The sequence below is a fragment of the Canis aureus genome, chromosome 13 (genome assembly GCF_053574225.1).
Source record: "Canis aureus isolate CA01 chromosome 13, VMU_Caureus_v.1.0, whole genome shotgun sequence".
Taxonomy (NCBI): domain Eukaryota; kingdom Metazoa; phylum Chordata; class Mammalia; order Carnivora; family Canidae; genus Canis; species Canis aureus.
Window position 1 is genome coordinate 32,789,150 of NC_135623.1, and position 21,777 is coordinate 32,810,926.

The following is a 21,777-nucleotide window of genomic DNA, read 5'->3' on the forward strand; positions in this document are numbered from 1 at the left end:
GTTCTGTTTTCCTTGGTGACTCAGATACCAAGGTGCAGTGGACAATGTATTTGGACTTCAATTTCCAGTGGCTAGCATTGGGATGACCTTTGCTATCTCTCATGCAGTTGGAGAGTCCTTCTCTGGCATTGGTAAAGGGGACATGGTTTTCTGCCCAACATAAAGGTATTTAAAAAGGAAGAAGAAGGAAGTGAATATCCACATAGCCAGTCCTTTTGTACATACGAATTTCACTGGATGTGGATGCTGTCCATCTCAGGAACATATAAAACTGTCAATGGAATGAGCTCTGAAAATCTTAAAGACATGAAAGATAAATAGATGGATTGATAGATAAACAATACATAGAGATATTGAAATATAAGACTTTTGGTGGATAATATCCAGTTTTAACCCACAAAAGTTCCATATGTGTCTTTTTACTCAAAGAGAACTTCGTATATACTACCCCTATACAAGGCATCAGTATTATTGTAATGTACTTTATTAACTTAATGTTCAGAACAATTCTGTGGAATTCCAATTCTGTGGAATAGAAATCAATATTTCTAGTATAAAGAGGAGTAAACTAAAGCTTAGAGAATTAAAAAGCAGAGCCTGGATTTCAACTTTTGTCTTGTGACTGTAGTTTCAGTTTTCTTTATATCATGCCAGACTGGCTCATGAATCATCTTCAAAATTATTGTACATATGTAAATCCACTGATATGTTATTTGATGAGCCTATCATTCCCCATCTTATTGGACTTCAATCGAATTTAAATAGCTTAAACTCTCATTCTTTAAATCCCAATTCCCAGTTAAAATGTTATAAAAACTTTAGTAAAGGGATGTAACTCATAAATCTATGCAGAATTCATAAACTTTTTTATACCAATGTTTTGCTAAGATGTATGTCAGTAATTATGGCCATATGTTTTAAATTTTATTTAACAAGATAAAGCAAGGAGAAATGTTGCTTGACAAAATATTTTTCTTAGACCAAGACACTCAAAATAATTTGGGGATGTCTTGTCAAATCAAAATCCTCAAGTCCATTCATCCATAGTTTTCCATGTTTATGGTCACTTTCTTTCTCAGCAAAAAATAGTAATGAGAATTGGATATATATGACCACCTCTGATATATAACACCAATGCTATACCCAACACAGTGATGACTAATTGAAGGAAACCTTATTGTCTATAAAATAAATCTCTTTAGCAGATAGAGGAGTTCACAGTGATGTTGTATAATATAAATATACATAAAATTAAGTGTAAATAATATAGTTTTAATAAATTAATATGACATTGGAATTAGTTTAAGTAAAAATAGGATGATATGGAGTCTTTCAACTTCAAATTAAATTTAGACTTTGCTACAAAATTAGCAAATTTTATTTTCAAAACCTTTTTTATTTCTTTTTTAAAAATTTTCATTGCATTTTTTATTTAAATAAAATTTGCCAACATATAATATAACACCTAGTGCTCAGCCAATCAAGTACCCTCCTCAGTGCTCATCACCCAGTTACCCCATCTCTCCCCCCACATCGCCTTCTGCAATCCTTTGTTTGTTTCCCAGTTAGGAGTCTCTCGTGGTTTATCTCACTATCTAATTTTTCCCACTCAGTTTCCTTCCTTTCCCTTATAATCCCTTTCACTATTTCTTATATTCCAGGTGTGAGTGAAACCATATGATGATTGTCCTCCTCTGACTTATTTCACTCAGCATAACACCTGCCAGTTCCATCCACATTGAAGCAAATTATGGGTAATTTTTATTACATTTTTATTTATTTCTTTTTATTTCTTCCATTTATTGCTTTTTTTATGAGATGCCAACTATGTCCTATATTTACTGAGATTTGATAAACTGTATTTATCATAGTTTTTAATCACAACCTTTTATGCATCACACTAGCTAGAAATCCAAATAAGGGAAATAAGTAATAGATGCACATAGGACCATAGATATATTCATCTCTCTTGATCTTCTGCCTTATATTTAACACAAAGTTTTTTTTTCCATTTACTAATCCTTTCTTCAAAAAGCCAAGTTGGTTACCTCCCCCATTCCTCTTCTTTTTGTAGCTTTTATAAAAGTAACTCTTTAGCAGAACACTTAATTATGTTACCTCAAAAATTTACTTGAAATTATGGACAACACTAAATCTCACTTATCTTTATATTCTCTCTAACACAATCCTCTATATAATAACAACTAAAGAGAAATACTTCTTGAGTTAAACTGTTGTAGCCCTGAACAATTTAAACTATGAATCCTGGATTTACTATACACTCTTTGGTGAATTTCAGATGAAATATAGTCATTATTGTAGTAATGGATATAAATAAAAGTAATTGCCATTTTAGTACCTCCTATGTGTTACCATTATATTGTAACATAGATTACTATGTGTCCGCACTTTTCATAGATTGTCATAGTTAATTTTTGTAATCATTTACAAGGCAGCAAAGTATTAACACAGTGTTTAGATAGGGAAACAGATTTAGAGACATTGAATGATTTTCTGAAAGACACACAGGTAATAGAAAGTATAAGCATTTAAAATCATACTTTTTTTACCTTAGCTTTTTCAACATTTTACTAAGCTATACTTTAAAGACAGTATGCTAACTTTAAATTCCTTGATTTTCTTTTAGGGATATCACTTATTTTCTTTAGTAAAAGTAAAAGACACTGGTCCTGTTCTTTCTACATATGCAATAGAATGACACATATCTGTCCCTTTGAAGAGAAGTATGGCTAAGAGACTTTCTTTGGCCAAAATATATTAGTGATGTGATGTATGTTACATGAGTACACACTTATCCATCTGGCATGACATTTGACAATGACCCAAATAGTGAAGTCCTGGTCCCTAAGGAGGCAATATAGAGCAAACTCCTATAAGTGAAAATCCTTGCTTTTTAAAGCATTGAGATTGAGGGATTTTATTTTTTTTTAATTTTTATTTTTTTTACTGCAGCAAAATCTACCTACCTAGCAAGTTCAAGGAGTTGATACATAACAAAAACCCAATTTTAGACATATTTTGGCTTGTGTTGATTAACATTCCAAAGGAGCCTTCAGATATCAGACAAGGAAATGTAGGGGATAAAAATCTAACCCCTCCTTTTAACAGCTTTATGACATGTAATTGATATGCATAAAAGACACATTTAATATACACAATTGAATAGATTGGCCATATGCAAACACATGTGAAACCATCACCACAATCAAAGTTTTAAACATGTCCAACACCTCTTAAAGTTTCTGTGTCCCTTTATCTTGTTTTTATAGGTTTTTTTTGTGTGTGTGTGGTAACATTTAAATCTACCCATAACAAATTTTGAAGAGCATGATACCATATTGTTAACTATAGGCACTGTGTAGTATAGAAGGTCTCTAGTTATTCACCTAGCATAACTTTATACCTATTGTGCAGCAGAGGCAAATACATTTTTAGTTCAACTGCACAGCAATTATTTTGTGGTCAAGGTCTCTCACTGGTAGTAAAGATAAATAAAAAGTGGCCAGAAGTTAAAAAATAAAAAACTATGTGAACATTTAATGAACAAAGCTCTATTAAAAACAGCTATTTATAGCTGTAAGATGAATGAGGTCTGAGAGTCTAATGTAAAACATGATGACTATAGTTGATAATACTAGATTGTATAATTGAAATTTTCTAAGAGCTTAGAACTTAAATGTTTCCACACAGACACACAAAGTGAGTTGATGAATGTGTTAATTAACTAAACAAGGAGAATTCCTTCAGAAACACAATTAAAGAAAAACAACAGCTATTCTTAAAACATGTGATGGAAAGGAAAACTCTTATATTATTCTACAGAGAAATAAACCTTGTTTATTTTCCCATTTAAATAAAATTTACTCTATTTGTGTGTGTGTGTGTGCATGTGTGTGTGTGTGTGTGTGTGTGTGTGTAAGAGAGAGAGAGAGAGACATATAGCTTTCCAGGCCATTCCTATAAAGTCCTTCTGAAAAAATATATGTATAATGAAATAGATTCAGCACAAATTCACTTGTTGATGAGATATTTAGGGCTCCATTTGATATTATGCTCATATATCATGTGACAAAATGTTACTTTATTTTTTTAAGATTTTATTTATTTTATTTATTTATTCATTAGACACACACAGAGAGAGAGAGAGAGAGAGAGAGGCAGAGACACAGGCAGAGGGAGAAGCAGGCTCCATGCAGGGAGCCTGACGTGGGACTCAATCCCGGGTCTCCAGGATCACACCCTGGGCCGAAGACAGCGCTAAACTGCTGAGTCCTCCGGGCTGCCCCAAAATGTTACTTTAAACATTATTTGTTCACCAATCCCTTATGGTTCAAAATAATAAAAATTAGAAATTATAAAAAAATAAAAAATATGCAACAAGATATTCCAGATTATACATTAATGATTGGAATCTGAGGTCAAGCTGACAAAGATTAAAGCTTGAGTCAGTGTAAAATTATACATGTATGTAAATATCCATAAAAATAAAATTCTTGACTATTTCAAGGCCCAAGTACTATTATAATTAATTTGACTTAAGAAGTAACTTTATCCATGTATATTAAAATAAAGCAAGCCATTATTTTACACCTATAAACAACACTAAAATGCTTGATTGAAAATCTAGTCATTTGACAGTGTTATTGACTACATGACAAAAAAGTACTGTCTGCTTTTTACAGTTTTTATATTTACTGATTGTGTTTTCTTCCTGAGTAAAGAAATTGTCTGTAGTAATATTGTATATGATAATATCTTTAGATTTGAATTGCTGCTATGTTTTATGAAAAAAAAAGATCTATATGTACTTAGTTTTACAGATATTTCAGTCACTACTGGCTTAATTGTGATTGCTCTTATCTGAAATGATTCTTTTTCATTCCCACATCTTCTTTTATAAGAAGTTTTATAGAGCCATCTCTAACCAATTAAGAACTTGTAGATCTAATATTATTTGAGAACTTAATTACTAATTCTTGCTACACAGTTATTAAAAACAAAGATAGGATTTAGTCTTGCATAGACCAGGTATATAAACAAAAACAATGATAAACTACAGTCTTGTTCATCCTCTTAAATGACAATGATTGGTTTTCCTTTTCTTTTCTTATGTGCCTGTATTTACAAAGACATTGAATATACATAACCAGAAACATATTAGCAAAGGAAAAATATTTATATTAACCAAGAGATACTTTACTTTTACAAAAAAAAAAAGAAGTAAACATATAATAAGCATACCACACAATCAAGGTGGTAATATACTTTTACATAATAAGTTAAAATTGTGTCAAAATTTATACTTTTAATAAAACAGGGATATACAAAGCACCTGGGTGGCTCAGTTGGTTCTACATCTGTCTTTGGCTCAGGTCATGATCTCAGGGTCCTGGGATCAAGTCCTGTATTGGGCTCTTTGCTCAGCAGGGAGTCTGCTCCTCCTTCTTCTTCTATCCTTCCCCCTTGCTTGTGCTCTCTCAAATAAATTAAATAAATAAATAAATAAATAAATAATAGATAGATAGATAGATAGATAGATAGATAGATAGATAGATTTAAACAGGATATATACACAATTATAAGGCAACTCCATAATGTATATCATTAGGGTTTTCCCATTAGTATTTGGCTGTTTGTTTATTGGTTTCTAATGAAATGTGAAAAAGATAATTTTGTTGAAAAAGATCAGAATATGGCCAAAATTTATAATTGTGACACACTGTAAAGATTAGTACACAAGATGTATGAGATTTTTGGATAAGTGACTAAGAATATTGGTTTCAATGTCTTCATTTGTAAACTCAAATTTAAGGTTAGATGAGCTCCAAAGGTTTCTTCCAGCTCAAAATTATTTTTGTGCAATATTAGAATTACAAGCCATTTATTACACATTACCTTTTTGACTAAGTCTTATGTGTTCTCAAATGATATCTATAGTAAATACAAATGAGCACTAGCTATTCCAATCATTAACTAATATTGGGAAAGCATTTTTGAAACTCTAAATATATGTACTCTCTGTACTCAGTCTTTTCATACACTTGCCAGAGTAATAGAAATCAGAGACTGTCAGCAGACACTAAAATTCTTTAGCACTTGACACTTCAAATATCTTCTGGCAACATCCCCAAGATGATGTCAGCTTCTTGTACAGTACCAAACATTTAATACTCCCCCAGAGCGTCTCACTTTCAAAGTTGGTGCACTTTGAAATATCAAGTGCAGTAATGGTTTTTCTCCAACTGGTGACTGAAATCTTTAGAAGTTATGCTCTGATCTCAACAATGAATGATATTATGATAGGGAAAACAAAGTGAAAGAAACATAAAATACATATTAAATGTCTGAGAAAACATTTATAATGAACAGATGCCTTAAAAAGCATTCTAGAGACAGCTATGTTAAATGGTATAATTAAAACTGAACTTAATTAAAATAATATTTTAAAGGAAAACATTCCCTTTAGATAGAAGTCTAATGAATGTTGACTCAGTATAGCTGTTGATCCTATTTCTTAATACCACATTTCAGAGAGATTTTATTGTGATTAATCATGTATTGCATCATATATTTAGCATCTATGGGTAAATAATTTGTTGCCTATATGCCAATTTGTATATTAATAAATATTTTAAATCAGAAACTTAGCTTAATTTTTAAATAAAATAACACATTTTTTCCTGCTGTCTTAAAAAGCTAACTCCAAATCTGACTAAAGTTTTTCTAAGCAACTGCAGTACATAGAGTATTTTAATCACCAATTTAGGGATTCTCACTTATGCATGGCAAAATAAATGTTCCAACACTAAAGTCACATTGATAACAACGGTCTTTGGTTTATTTTGCTGATTATAAAGTATAATGTACGATGATAAATAAGACACTGGGAATTATGGGAACAAAAGAAACTGAGAAAGTCACTTACAATTCCACCATCTACAACCATATTTCCTTTCTTCTTTTTTTTCTTTTTTTTTTTAATTTTTATTTATTTATGATAGTTACAGAGAGAGAGAGAGGCAGAGACACAGGCAGAGGGAGAAGCAGGCTCCATGCACCGGGAGCCCGATGTGGGATTCGATCCCGGGTCTCCAGGATCACGCCCTGGGCCAAAGGCAGGCGCCAAACCGCTGCGCCACCCAGGGATCCCTCTTCTTTTTTTTCTTTTTGGTTTTCACATAGAGTAATATTTCTATAAGATTATGCATTCTGCATTCTTTCCAGAGCAATATATCATAACCACTTCTCCATTAAAAGTTTACAACTCCATTTTTTAATGAAATAACATCCATTCTATTATGCTAAGGCACCTCTTACTGGGTTATCAGGTGATCTCTAAGGTTTTTTTTTTTCTCTTAATCATAATTTACGTTATATCCCTAAAACAGTAAATACATTATTTAAGTACCTTATGCAAAAAGCAGTCTACAGGAAGGTAATTTAGCAATTAAGTGACATGAAGCCTCTGCCATTTTTTCAGTCTCTTAATCTTTCCCTTCTGATAGCCAAGCAACTACAAAATCTCCAGGCTTTATTTCCTTATACAATTTTATTGAAAGATAGAAAGTGTAAGAGGTAACCAGAGTGACAAGAGATTTATTAATATATCTTTGTCCTTTGGTCAAAGAAAGAGAAAATCTCTCCAAGGGACCACCAGCAATTCTCATGACTCATCGGCCAAAACCGAATCACCTGAGAACACCTAATTACAGGACAGAGACTGAGAACAAGGGATAAAGGATCAGAATTGGACTAGATTAATTGTGCTTCATCCCCTTGGTCTGGCACACTGATGAAAGATCAGTTTTCACATGGCAAAGTAAGAACAGGCATCCCTGTTGATTGAGAAAATAACTAGATTAAGAAAATCTTGCCATTTATTACCTAAGAAATACTAGCACTTTATATATGCACGAGCAGTACATGATAATGTATTCATCAAAAATGTGACCATTTTTTCTAAGTTCTTATTAGCTGAGAATCGAGTTGCCCTGATGACTCTCCCCCTGGTGGTATTCCTTTTCTTGCTTGTTATTGTGGATTCTAACATCTTGCATATTGGAAATATAGGTGATTTTTAAAATTTTGCCTATTAATTTTTATTTCCTGAACTTCGGTGCTTTGGAGAAATGTTTTAAAAATTTACTCTTGCACATTTCATGTATCTCATAGGTTGTTTTTATTTTAATTTAAATTCAAGTTAGTTAACGTACCGTGTAATATTAGTTTCAGATTTACCATGTATGTTATTCAACGCTTGGATACAAGACCTGGTGCTCATCACAAGTGCCTTCCTTAGTCCTCATCATCTTTTTTTTTTTTTTTTCCTCATCACCTTTTTAACCTATCCCCTCCACCACCTCTCCTCTGGTAACCGTGTCAGTTTAACTTCAACTCTATAGTTAAGAGCGTGTTTCTTGGTTTGCCTCTCTCTCTCTCTTTTATCCCCTTTTGCTCATTTGTTTTGTTTCTGACATTCCACATATGAGTGAAATCGTATGGTATCTGTCTTTCTCTGTCTTGTTTTGCTTACCATAATACCGTCTAGTTCCATTCATGTTCTTGCAAATGCCAAGATTTCATTCTATTTTGATAACTGAGTAATATTCCATTGTACACACACACACACACACACACACACACACACACCACCTCTTCTTTATCCATTCATCAGTCGATGGGTGCTTGGGGCTGTTTCTGTAATCTGGCTATTGTAGATATATATGCTGCTATAAACACTTGAAGTAAATTTCTAGGAGTGCAATTACTAGATTGTAGGGTAGTTCTATTTTTAAATTTTTGAGGAACCTTCTACTGTTTTCTAGAGTGGCTATACCAGTTTGCATTCCCACCAACAGTGCAGGAGCATTCCCCTTTCTCCAGAACCTCACCAGCTTTTGCTGTTTCTTGTGGTTTTGATTTTAGCCATTCTGACAGTGTGAGGTGATTTTTCATTGTAGTTTTGACTTGTATTTCCCTGATGATCAGTGATGTTAAACATGTTTTCATGTGTCTGTTGGCCATCTGTATGTCTTCTTTGGAGAAATGTCTATTCAGATTTTCTGCCCATTTTTTAATTGAATTATTCAGTTTTGGTGTGTTGTGTTTTATATGTTTAGGAAAAATAATGTTTCTTCAACAAACTGTACTGGGAAACCTGGACAGCAACACAAAAGAATGAAAGTATGCCACTTCCTTACCCCATACACAAAAATAAACTCAAAATGATTAAAGAACTAAATGTGAGACCTGAAACCATGAAAATTCTGGAAGAGAGCACAGGCAGTAACCACTTTGACATTGGCCATAGCCACCTCTTTCTAGGTATATCTCTTTTGGCAAGGGAAACAAAAGTAAAAATAAATGATTGGCACTTCATCAAAATAAAAAAAAAAAAACTTTTGCACAACAAAGGAAAAAATTAGCGAAACTAAGAGCAACCTATAGTGTGGGAGAAGATATTTGCAAGTGACATATCAGATAAAGGGTTAGTATCCAAAATATACAAAGAACTTAGATGCTATAAAGTTGCTGAGTGGGGAGTGTTTACATAGAAAAATTCTACCTAAATATTCTGCTTTCTAGAAGCTAAAGAGGGAAAAAATAAGGAACGTCCATATTGCTTGGTCAGGCTATGGAATTAGTTGACAATAATAAAAATGGGGCCACCAATGATTAGCCCATCAGACATCATGAACCCATAACATCCTTCTGGAGTCATTGGCAATTCACCAAATGATGCAGAGAAAGGGAACTTTTATGGATGATGAGGGTGGATCTTTGACTGTAATGGAATGAATTCTGGTATAATTGAAGAAAAATCCCTCTCTTCAAGGACCATATTGTTCAAAAGGTAGATGTAGTAAGCCAAGCAGAACTAAAACATTGATGATATGATGTGTAAGAGTTTATAAAAAATCTTTCACAAAAAAATTTAGTCTTACAGATTTACATTAAATACTGCCTGAAAGTCTTTCTGAAAGTCAGGTTTACCAGAGATCTACATGTCTGCTTATGCCTTTGACTTTCTACCCCCTAATTCTGGAGATACTCAAGGATAGCCACTTTATCTGAACTGGACCTTGTATTCCTAATTACTATTTAAGTGCTTATCTGTATTCATCTTGTAAAATTACATTTCTTAAGGGAAATTATAAAGATTATTTCTCACCTAATAACAACGCCTTTAAAATATATGTAATTTATTTCTATAATTGTAAAGCCTCTTTTCAGTAGGTGAATACAAATCGAGTTGACCATAATCAAAGCAAACAGGCATAGATCAAATGGCAATAACATAGAACAGATATATAGAAGCAATATTATTTTTAAAACCTTTTTGATTTTTTTTTAATTTTTAAAGATTTTACTTATTTATTCATGAGGGACACACACAGAGAGGCAGAGACATACGCAGAAGGAGAAGCAGGCTCCCTCCAGGGGAGGGATTGCAGGACCCCGGGATCAGGACCTGAGACAAAGGTAGATGCTCAACACCTGAGCCACCCAGGTGCACCAATATTCAGTTCCATTGAGGTGAACCAGCAGTGATATTATAAGTTACAAATAGCATTGGTGCTGTGTTGATAATGATTATTATAAGGGTTTTGGTGCTTACTGTAAGCCTGACTCTTAGAGCTACATTTTCTATCATTCACTTTCAGTACATGAGAAACCAGGCTATGGAAGCTTAAGAAATTTGCTAAGACACCCAGCTTGTAAGTAAAGAGGATTTTATTCCAGCATATATCTGTTTGGCTTTATAATCTATAGGCTAAACCTGCCGTGTAAAAGGTAATATTATCAATTTCAAAGTAACCAAATATGAAAGCAATAGATAGAAAAGGAAAAAAATAGGATATAAAAATTTGTAAGTTGTAACAAGCTCTACCAACTGAGAATATTTTTTCACCTTTGAATGAATTCAAAATGCCAGATTTAAAATATAAACTACACTAGCTATGGGATATTTGTCTTTATAAATATTCAATAAAATCTGTGGCTCATGAGCTTGTAACATTACAGTAAAAAGTGAATTCAAAATAACAAATACTGTTATTCAAATATGAAACCACAGACTGATCGTCTAACTATTCTAACACTAAAACATTCCAACACTTTTGCAGTATATTTAACAATAATTATAGTAATAATATCAAATTTAAAGTGATTATACTAAAGCAATTAGTATATTAATAGCTGTATATCCTAAGTTTCAAGAGAAAGTTTAGATTTAAGCATCTCTCTATATATACAGTGTCAATATATATAAAGAGTTATATTTATATATCTTTCTCTCCCTCTCTCACTCTCTCTACCTACCTCTCCTCTGAATTTCTCTCTCTCTAACAGAAATAAGCATAATAAATAAGAGTTTCTTTTAGAAAACAAATTCCCTCTACCAGCACCTTCCAGTAATCACTGGCTTCACTATCAGTATTGAATTCTGAATATTTAATATGCTTTGGAAATAGTCCTAAGAGATCCAAATTTCAGTTGTTCTATTTACTAACTACAAAACCCTGTCAGTAAGCTGGACCATGGGACCTAAAAAATATTAGTGCCTCCACACACATTTCTTAGAGTTAAGATTTCAATTATATTTTAAAAAATTAGCTTTCATTGGAAAAGAGGTAAACTAAACATGGTGTACAGGACAAAGTGAAGCCATAGTTGAAAACCATAAACTTAGCTCTCAATTTTGGAATATAGATAGAAATTTAAGCTCCGTAATAGATGTCATCTATTTACTTTGAAACAAAATTAATATGCTACTTTAATTATTATCACCTCATTAATATAAATATGCATAACAAAATAATAAATCTTGAAGGATATCCCCCTTTTCAAACTGTTTTTTAGGTCTACTAATTTCCTGTGCTGACAAAATTGGTTTCCTGTGCTGCAGGAACTGGAAATTAAATTTTTCAATTTAAAGAGCCCCCAAAATAATAAATAAACAAATTAAATTATATCACAAGTTCAATTATTCAATATAGCAATATAATGTAGTTTACCGTGGTCACTTTAAGTAGCTCTTTAAAAAGATCCAGAAAGTATAAATTTGACCTAAACATCAATTTCAGTACCCTATGTTTTTGTACCATTTCCTTAATTTCTGTGAATCACTTCAAATTTGTCTAAGATCTCCTAGTCTATTCCATCTTTCTGCTCTTGTCTGCTCTTGCATCCCTTTTTGGCTCTAGATTCTTCCTTGAATTGTGAAATCCAGTTCTTTGGCTTCTACAAGAATACCCTCAAGCAAACATTTCTTAGTAACTTTACTGAAGAACTGGATACTCAGTCAAAAAGGATTGTATTTGGCTTTATTCTCAATTCACCTCTACTCTGTCCTTTCTCTGTCTCTCTGCCTCTGTCTGTCTCTGTGTGTCTGTCTCCCTTTTACACACACACATATAATGTTTGTCGGGTCATGCCACAGAGAGAAATTATTTACCTTGGGAATCTCGGGTTCCACTACATATAGTTTGTCAAAGAATTATTTCTTATGAATCCCCTGCAATTTTTAAGGGCACACAGGTTTGTACATATTGCTCATTTTGTTATGGCAATACTGTATAGAACTTGATGAGGTTGTAATATTTTTCTCTGGGCTCAAATCTAGTATGTGCCGACGTAGAGAAATGCCACACAGAAGATGCCACTAGAGCTTTTAGGCTGGATCGTGCTTCTATTGGCAGTTGTGTTCATTTCTTACATGATGCTTGTATAAAGAAATAGAAGCTGTCAGTCATTAAAATGGAAGGCATTCAGCTTTGTGCCTGTCTGAGGATAAAATTGGATTTCTCTGTCTGGGCTCTGCTGATTCCTTTTTATTCCACAAAGCAAATTGCTTTTCCAAGGTGTCGATATTAACGGAAAAAGCCTTTGCTAGGACAGGTAGTACTAAAAGCTTATTAGGAACAATACTTTGTATTCTCTCCTGAATATCATACTATTGGAGAATAGATTCATGGAATACAAAACTCATTTTGAAAGTTTTGTGCAATTTCATGTGTTTTACTATTTTTTTATCTTTCATTCCCATTCCCTTCTCGTCTTGTTTGTGTCTAATGCATCACATTTTTCACATTTATTGACAGTGCAATACTTCATTTTGGAAGCAATAGACAGCTTTAGCAAATGGCTACATTTGTGATGAAAAACCAGATAAAAATTTTAGGGTCAAAAATAAGATATTATTCTATAGCCTTTGTTGATACATTTGAGAAATTGTTTCAAGCATGCTAATTATTTCTGTAGCAATCTTTGTACAATTGACGGCCTTAAGTGCCAAACATCAGTGTTTCCCTATGGTATTTCTACTATATGTATTTCTACTATAACAAGGGAAATTTATAATGCAGCACATATAATTTAAACACATATAATTAAATCAAATTTGATTTAAACACAAAGTTTGAGTACATATTATGTAAATTGATACCTTCATCATTCATGTTCCCTAACACCGCAGTAATTTCAAAAGGTTTGATGTAAATATAGTCATCAAGTTGCAATTGAGGTACTTAGATCTTTTTTTCCAACTATTTAAATTTACTTTTAATACCACTGAGACATAAAATGGTTTGTCATTTAGGTGAATATGAATCAAAGTTTACTAAGGTACTAATGAATTTCATAAAGGTGTGTCTCCACAAAAGTAATTCATGGTTCTGGGCCCCTGGGTGGTTCAGTCATTGAGTGTCTGACTCTTGGTTTTGGCCCAGGTCCTGGTCTCAGAGTCCTGAGCTCCAGTCGCACTTGAACCCTGTGCTGGGTCTGCACAGTGGGCACTTAGGATTAATTACCTCTTCCTCTCTCTCTTCCTCTGAGCCCGGCTTCTGGGTGCACTCTCTCCCTCTTTCTCTCTCTTTCAAATAAGTAAATAAGTAAATAAATAAATAAATTTAAAAAACCATTTTTTAAAAGGTCATTCATGGTTCATTTACCTCCGCTGTGACTCTGATTGAAGATAACTGTATAAAAAGCAAAAACTGGGGGTGCCTGGGTGGTTCAGTCAGTTAAGCATCTGCCTTCATCTCAGGTCCTGATTCTAAGTCCTGGGATGCAGCCTTGCTTCTGGGTCCCTGCTCAGAGGGGAGACTGCTTCTCCCTCTCTCCACTGCTTGTGCTGTCACTATCTCTGTCTCTCTCTCTCAAATAAATAAATAAATAAATAAATAAATAAATAAATAAAAATTTTTAAGGAGCAAAAATTGGGTAGCCATTTGGAATTTTAAGTTTTAGAATCCTGGAATTTTATTTGTAATATCATTTAGAGATAAGAAATAGCATGCCCTTCATTGGTGAATGGAAATAAAATTCCACTTAAAGCATAAATTGCTTTAATTTCATTGCTTAAAATCATAGTTTAAAACTATTTAAAGATTAGTTTTCATTTTGATCTAGTAAAAATTAGTAAACTTTTCTCAAATAGTTCTTTGTAACATCATTTGAAAATGTTAATGGTATCCTGAATAAATATCTCAACCAAAGTATTGCTGGTTCATCTTTTCTTGCTGACCCCATTAAAAAAAATAATGGAAATGACTTTTAATAAATTAATTTTTATTGCTGTTCAATTTACCAACACACAGAATAACACCCAGTGCTCATCCCGTCAAGTGTCCCCCTCAGTGCCAATCACCCACACACCCCCACCCTCCGCCCTCATCCCCTTTCACCACCCCTAGTTCGTTTCCCAGAGTTAGGAGTCTTTATGTTCTGTCTCCCTTTCTGATATTTCCCACACATTTCTTCTCCCTTTCCTTATATTCCCTTTCACTATCATTTATATCCCCCAAATGAATGAGAACGTACACTGTTTGTCCTTCTCCGACTGACTTACGTCACTCAGCATAATACCCTCCAGTTCCATCCACGTTGAAGCAGATGGTGGGTATTTGTCGTTTCTAATGGCTGAGTATATCCCATTGTATACATAAACCACATCTTCTTTATCCATTCATCTTTCGATGGACACTGAGGCTCCTTCCACAGTTTGGCTATTGTGGACATTGCTGCTAGAAACATCGGGGTGCAGGTGTCCCGGCGTCTCATTGCATCTGAATCTTTGGGGTAAATCCCCAACAGTGCAATTGCTGGGTCATAGGGCCGGTCTATTTTTAACTCTTTGAGGAACCTCCACACAGTTTTCCAGAGTGGCTGCACCAGTTCACATTCCCACCAACAGTGTAAGAAGGTTCCCTTTTTCCACATCCTCTCCAACATTTGTGGTTTCCTGCCTTGTTAATTTTCCCCATTCTCACTGGTGTGAGGTGGTATCTCATTGTGGTTTTGATTTGTATTTCCCTGATGGCAAGTGATGCAGAGCATTTTCTCATGTGCTTGTTGGCCATGTCTATGTCTTCCTCTGTGAGATTTCTGTTCATGTCTTTTGCCCATTTCATGATTGGATTGTTTGTTTCTTTGCTGTTGAGTTTAAGAAGTTCTTTATAGATCTTGGAAACTAGCCCTTTATCTGATATGTCATTTGCAAATATCTTCTCCCATTCTGTAGGTTGTCTTTTAGTTTTTATGACTGTATCCTTTGCTGTGCAAAAGCTTCTTATCTTGATGAAGTCCCAATAGTTCATTTTTGCTTTTGTTTCTTTTGCCTTCGTGGATGTATCTTGCAAGAAGTTACTGTGGCTGAGTTCAAAAAGGGTGTTGCCTGTGTTCTCCTCTAGGATTTTGATGGAATCTTGTCTCACATTTAGATCTTTCATCCATTTTGAGTTTATCTTTGTGTATGGTGAAAGGGAGTGGTCTAGTTTCATTCTTCTGCATGTGGATGTCCAATTTTCCCAGCACCATTTATTGAAGAGACTGTCTTTCTTCCAGTGGATAGTCTTTCCTCCTTTATCGAATATTAGTTGCCCATAAAGTTCAGGGTCGACTTCTGGGTTCTATAATCTGTTCCATTGATCTATGTGTCTGTTTTTGTGCCAGTACCACACTGTCTTGATGACCACAGCTTTGTAGTACAACCTGAAATCTGGCATTGTGATGCCCCCAGCTATGGTTTTCTTTTTTAAAATTCCCCTGGCTATTCGGGGTCTTTTCTGATTCCACACAAATCTTAAAATAATTTGTTCTAACTCTCTGAAGAAAGTCCATGGTATTTTGATAGGGATTGCAATAAACGTGTAAATTTCCCTGGGTAACATTGACATTTTCACAATATTAATTCTGCCAATCCATGAGCATGTAATATTTTTCCATCTTTTTGTGTCTTCCTCGATTTCTTTCAGAAGTGTTCTATAGTTTTTAGGGTATAGATCCTTTACCTCTTTGGTGAGGTTTATTCCTAGGTATCTTTTGCTTTTGGGTGCAATTGTAAATGGGATTGACTCCTTAATTTCTCTTTCTTCAGTCTCATTGTTAGTGTATAGAAATGCCACTGATTTCTGGGCATTGATTTTGTATCCTGCCATTCTACCAAATTACTGTATGAGTTCTAGCAATCTTGGCGTGGAGGCTTTTGGGTTTTCTATGTAGAGTATCATGTCATTGGCGAAGAGGGAGAGATTGACTTCTTCTTTGCCAATTTGAATGCCTTTAATGTCTTTTTGTTGTCTGATTGCTGAGGCTAGGACTTCCAGTACTATGTTGAATAGCAGTGGTGAGAGTGGACATCCCTGTCTTGTTCCTGATCTTAGGGGAAAGGCTCCCAGTGCTTCCCCATTGAGAATGATATTTGCTGTGGGCTTTTCGTAGATGGCTTTTAAGATGTTGAGGAATGTTCCTTCTATCCCTACACTCTGAAGAGTTTTGATCAGGAATGGATGCTGTATTTTGTCAAATGCTTTCTCTGCATCTAATGAGAGGATCATATGCTTCTTGGTTTTTCTCTTGCTGATATGATCAATCACATTGATTGTTTTACGAGTGTTGAACCAGCCTTGTGTCCCGGGGATAAATCCTACTTGGTCATGGTGAATAATTTTCTTAATGTATTGTTGGATCCTATTGGCTAGTATCTTGTTGAGAATTTTTGCATCCATGTACATCAGGGATATTGGTCTGTAATTCTCCTTTTTGGTTGGGTCTTTGTCTGGTTTTGGAATTAAGGTGATGCTGGCCTCATAGAACGAATTTGGAAGTACTCCATCTCTTTCTATCTTTCCAAACAGCTTTAGGAGAATAGATATGGTTTCTTCTTTAAACGTTTGATAGAATTCCCCTGGGAAGCCATCTGGCCCTGGACTCTTGTGTCTTGGGAGGTTTTTGATGACTGCTTCAATTTCCTCCCTGGTTATTGGCCTGTTCAGGTTTTCTATTTCTTCCTGTTCCAGTTTTGGTAGTTTGTGGCTTTCCAGGAATGCGTCCATTTCTTCTAGATTGCCTAATTTATTGGCGTATAGCTGTTCATAATATGTTTTTAAAATCGTTTGTATTTCCTTGGTGTTTGTAGTGATCTCTCCTTTCTCATTCATGATTTTATTAATTTGAGTCTTCTCACTCTTCTTTTTAATAGGTTGGATAATGGTTTATCTATCTTATTAATTCTTTCAAAGAACCAACTCCCGGTTCTGTTGATCTGTTCCACAGTTCTTCTGGTCTCGATTTCGTTGAGTTCTGCTCGAATCTTAATTAACTCTCGTCTTCTGCTGGGTGTAGGATCTATCTGCTGTTTTTTCTCTAGCTCCTTTATGTGTAAGGTTAGCTTTTGTATTTGAGTTCTTTCCAGTTTTTGAATGGATGCTTGTATTGCGATGTATTTCCCCCTTAGGACTGCTTTTGCTGCATCCCAAAGATTTTGGATGGTTGTATCTTCATTCTCATTAGTTTCCATGAATCTTTTTTTTTTTTTTTTTTTTTTTTATGATAGTCACAGAGAGAGAGAGAGAGAGAGGCAGAGACATAGGCAGAGGGAGAAGCAGGCTCCATGCACCGGGAGCCCGATGTGGGATTCGATCCCGGGTCTCCAGGATCATGCCCCGGGCCAAAGGCGGGCGCTAAACCGCTGCGCCACCCAGGGATCCCTCCATGAATCTTTTTAATTCTTCCTTAATTTCCTGGTTGACCCTTTCATCTTTAGCAGGATGGTCCTTAACCTCCACGCGTTTGAGGTCCTTCCAAACTTCTTCTTGTGACTTAGTTCTAATTTCAAGGCATTATGGTCTGAGAATATGCAGGGGACGATCCCAATCTTTTGGTTTCGGTTCAGACCCGATTTGTGACCCAGTATGCGGTCTATTCTGGAGAAAGTTCCATGTGCACTTGAGAAGAATGTGTATCAGTTGAGTTTGGATGTAAAGTTCTGTAGATATCTGTGAAATCCATCTGGTCTAGTGTATCATTTAAAGCTCTCGTTTCTTTGGAGATGTTGTGCTTAGAAGACCTATCGAGTATAGAAAGAGCTAGATTGAAGTCACCAAGTATAAGTGTATTATTATCTAAGTACTTCTTCACTTTGGTTAATAATTGGTTTAAATATTTGAGAGCTCCCACATTTGGGGCATATATATTGAGGATTATTAAGTCCTCTTGCTGTATAGATCCTTTAAGTATGAGATAGTGTCCCTCTTCAGCTCTCACTACAGTCTTCGGGGTAAATTTTAGTTTATCTGATATAAGGATGGCTACCCCTGCTTTCTTTTGAGGACCATTCGAATAGTAAATGGTTCTCCAGCCTTTTATTTTCAGGCTGTAGGTGTCCTTCTGTCTAAAATGAGTCTCTTGTAGACAGCAAATAGGTGGGTCCTGCTTTTTTATCCAGTCTGAAACCCTGCGCCTTTTTGATGGGGTCATAAGCCCGTTCACGTTCAGAGTTACTATTGAAAGATATGAGTTTAGTGTCATCATGATATCTATTCAGTCCTTGTTTTTGTGGATTGTTCCACTGAACAACTTCTTAAAGGGGAATTTTAAGAGTCTCCCTTAAAATTTCCTGCAGAGCTGGTTTGGAGGTCACATATTCTTTCAGTTGCTGCCTGTCTTGGAAGCTCTTTATCTCTCCTTCCATTTTGAATGAGATCCTTGCTGGATAAAGTATTCTTGGTTGCATGTTCTTCTCATTGAGGACCCTGAATATATCCTGCCAGCCCTTTCTGGCCTGCCAGGTCTCTGTGGAGAGGTCTGCTGTTACCCTAATACTCCTCCCCATAAAAGTCAGGGATTTCTTGTCTCTTGCTGCTTTAAGGATCTTCTCTTTATCTTTGGAATTTGCTAGCTTAACTATTAGATGTCGAGGTGTTGAATGGTTTTTATTAATTTTAGGGGGGGATCTCTCTATTTCCTGGATCTGAATGCCTGTTTCCCTTCCCAGATTAGGAAAGTTTTCAGCTAGGATTTGTTCAAATACATATTCTGGCCCTCTGGCCCTTTTGGCGCCCTCGGGAACCCCAATTAAACGTAGTTTTTTCTTCCTCAGGCTGTCGTTTATTTCCCTTAATCTATCCTCATGGTTTTTGTTTGTCTCTTTTTTCATCAGTTTCCCTCTTTGCCATCAACTTGTCTTCTATGTCACTCACTCGTTCTTCCACCTCGTTAACCCTCGTCGTTAGGACTTCTAGTTTGGATTGCATCTCATTCAATTGATTTTTAATTTCTGCCTGATTGGATCTAAATTCTGCAGTCATGAAGTCTCTTGAGTCCTTTATGCTTTTTTTCTAGAGCCACCAGTAGCTGTATAATAGTGCTTCTGAATTGACTTTCTGACATTGAATTGTAATCCAGATTTTGTAACTGTGTGGGAGAGAGGACTGTTTCTGATTCTTTCTTTTGAGGTGAGGTTTTCCTTCTAGTCATTTTGCTCAGTGCAGAATGGCCAAAAACAAGTTGTATTGGGAAAAGGAGAAAAAGAGAGAGAAAGATGGAAAGGAAAGAGAAAAAAAAAAAAAGGAAGAAAAAAAGAAAAAAGAGAAAGAAAGGGAAAAAAGGGTGGTGGAAGCAAACAGAAATCAAAAAAAAAAAAGAAAGAAAGAAAAGAAAAAACACGGGGGAGTATCTTCTGATTCTGTATACTTTAAGTCCCTTGACTTCCCCTGGAACTGGTCCGTCTAGCTGGTCTTCTGGGGGAGGGGCCTGTTGTGATTTTCAGGTGTTAGCACTTGGGGGAGCTGCTCAGCCCCTGCCTGGTGCAGGGCTCAGTGGGGGTTGTTTACCCCGTGAGGCCCCAGGAGGAACAGCCCCAGTGGCGGGGCCAGCTCTGGAGCCCTGGAGTCAGCCCCCGCAGTAACCCCGGAGCTCTCCGTCTGCAGGGCCTGGAGGCTCCGGGGCGGGGCCGCTGATGTGCTCAGCTGGGGCAGGAGCGTCCTCGCTGTCCTGGGCCCTCCCGGCCTCTGCCTGTCCCGGGGGAGGCCGGATCCTGGGCTGTGACCCGGCGCCCTGTGCTCCCGGTCTGCGCTGTTGGATTCGCGCTCCCGCCCCGCAGCCCCCTCCGCGGAGCCGCCCCCGAGCCCCCCCGAGCTGCTCCCGCCCCGCAGCCCCCTCCGCGGAGCCGCCCCCGAGCGCCCCCGAGCCCCCCGAGCTGCTCCCGTCCCGCAGCCCCCTCCGCGGAGCCGCCCCCGAGCCCCCCGAGCTGCTCCGGGTCCCGCCGTGCGCGCTGCAGCCCTTAGGGAGCTCGGCGCACTCTCCTGGGCGCGCAGTTGCTGTTACTGTCCCCGGGAGCCCGAGGGCATCCCCGCCCTCCTGGGTCCTGCTCCACCTCCCTGCGAGCCCCTTTCCGCCCGGGAAGGTCGGTGCAGCTCCTGCTCCTCCGGGACGGGGCTCTCCTGTCCTGGGGACACTCGCCCCGGCCTCAGCCCGGCTCCTCGCGGGGCCCCTCCCCCTCGGAGGCCTTTTGTGTCTTTATTTCTTTTTCCCCGTCTTCCTACCTTGGTAGAAGCGCAAACTCTTCTCACTGTAGCAGTCCAGCTGGTCTCTCTTTAAATCTCAGGCCGAATTCGTAGATTTTCAGGGTGATTTGAAGGTTATCTAGGTAATTTGGTGGGGACAGGTGAATGTACCGTCTGATACCTCTAAAACAATGTGGTTGAGAATGAACAGCCTTGCGGTTTTTGTTGTTGTTGTTGTTTCTGTATTTAGGAGCATTTAGTCTTAACCCTTTTATTTTTGTTTAAAGATTTTATTTATTTGTTTGAGAGAGAGAAAGAAAGAGAGAGATAGTGAGACAGAGTATGAGCAGTGGAGAGAAGGAGTAGCAGAGTCCTGGCTAAGAGGGGAGCCCAATGTGGGGCTCCATCCCGGGACCCTGGGATCGTGACCTGAGCCGAAGGCAGATGCTTAAAAACTGAGCCATCCAGGCGCCCCTAGTCTTTTAATCCTAAATATAATATTAGCTGTAGGTTTCTTGGAAGAAGCCTATATCAAGCAAAAGGTACCCTATTTTTCTACTTTTCTTAAAATCCGTATAGTGAATGGATATTGGGTGTAGTCATTTGATTTTCCTGCATTTAATGAGATTATTAAATGGTTTTCCTCTTTTAGTTTGTTAATTTATTATATCACATGACCAATTTGGGGATATTAAACCAATATCACATTCCTGGGATAAACTTTAATTAGTTTTAATGAATTTTTCTTTTTATAAATTGTTGGGTTTGGTTAGCTAAAATTTTGCTTAGGATAGTTACATATATATCCAGGAAGGATATTCATCAGCAGTGTTCATTTATTATTTTGTGATTATTTGATTTTGATATCACAATAATGCTATTTTCATAGAACAATTTGCAATATATTTTCTCCTTTTAATTTTTTGTAAATAATTTGTGTAAAATTGGTATTACTTATTTCAAAATATTT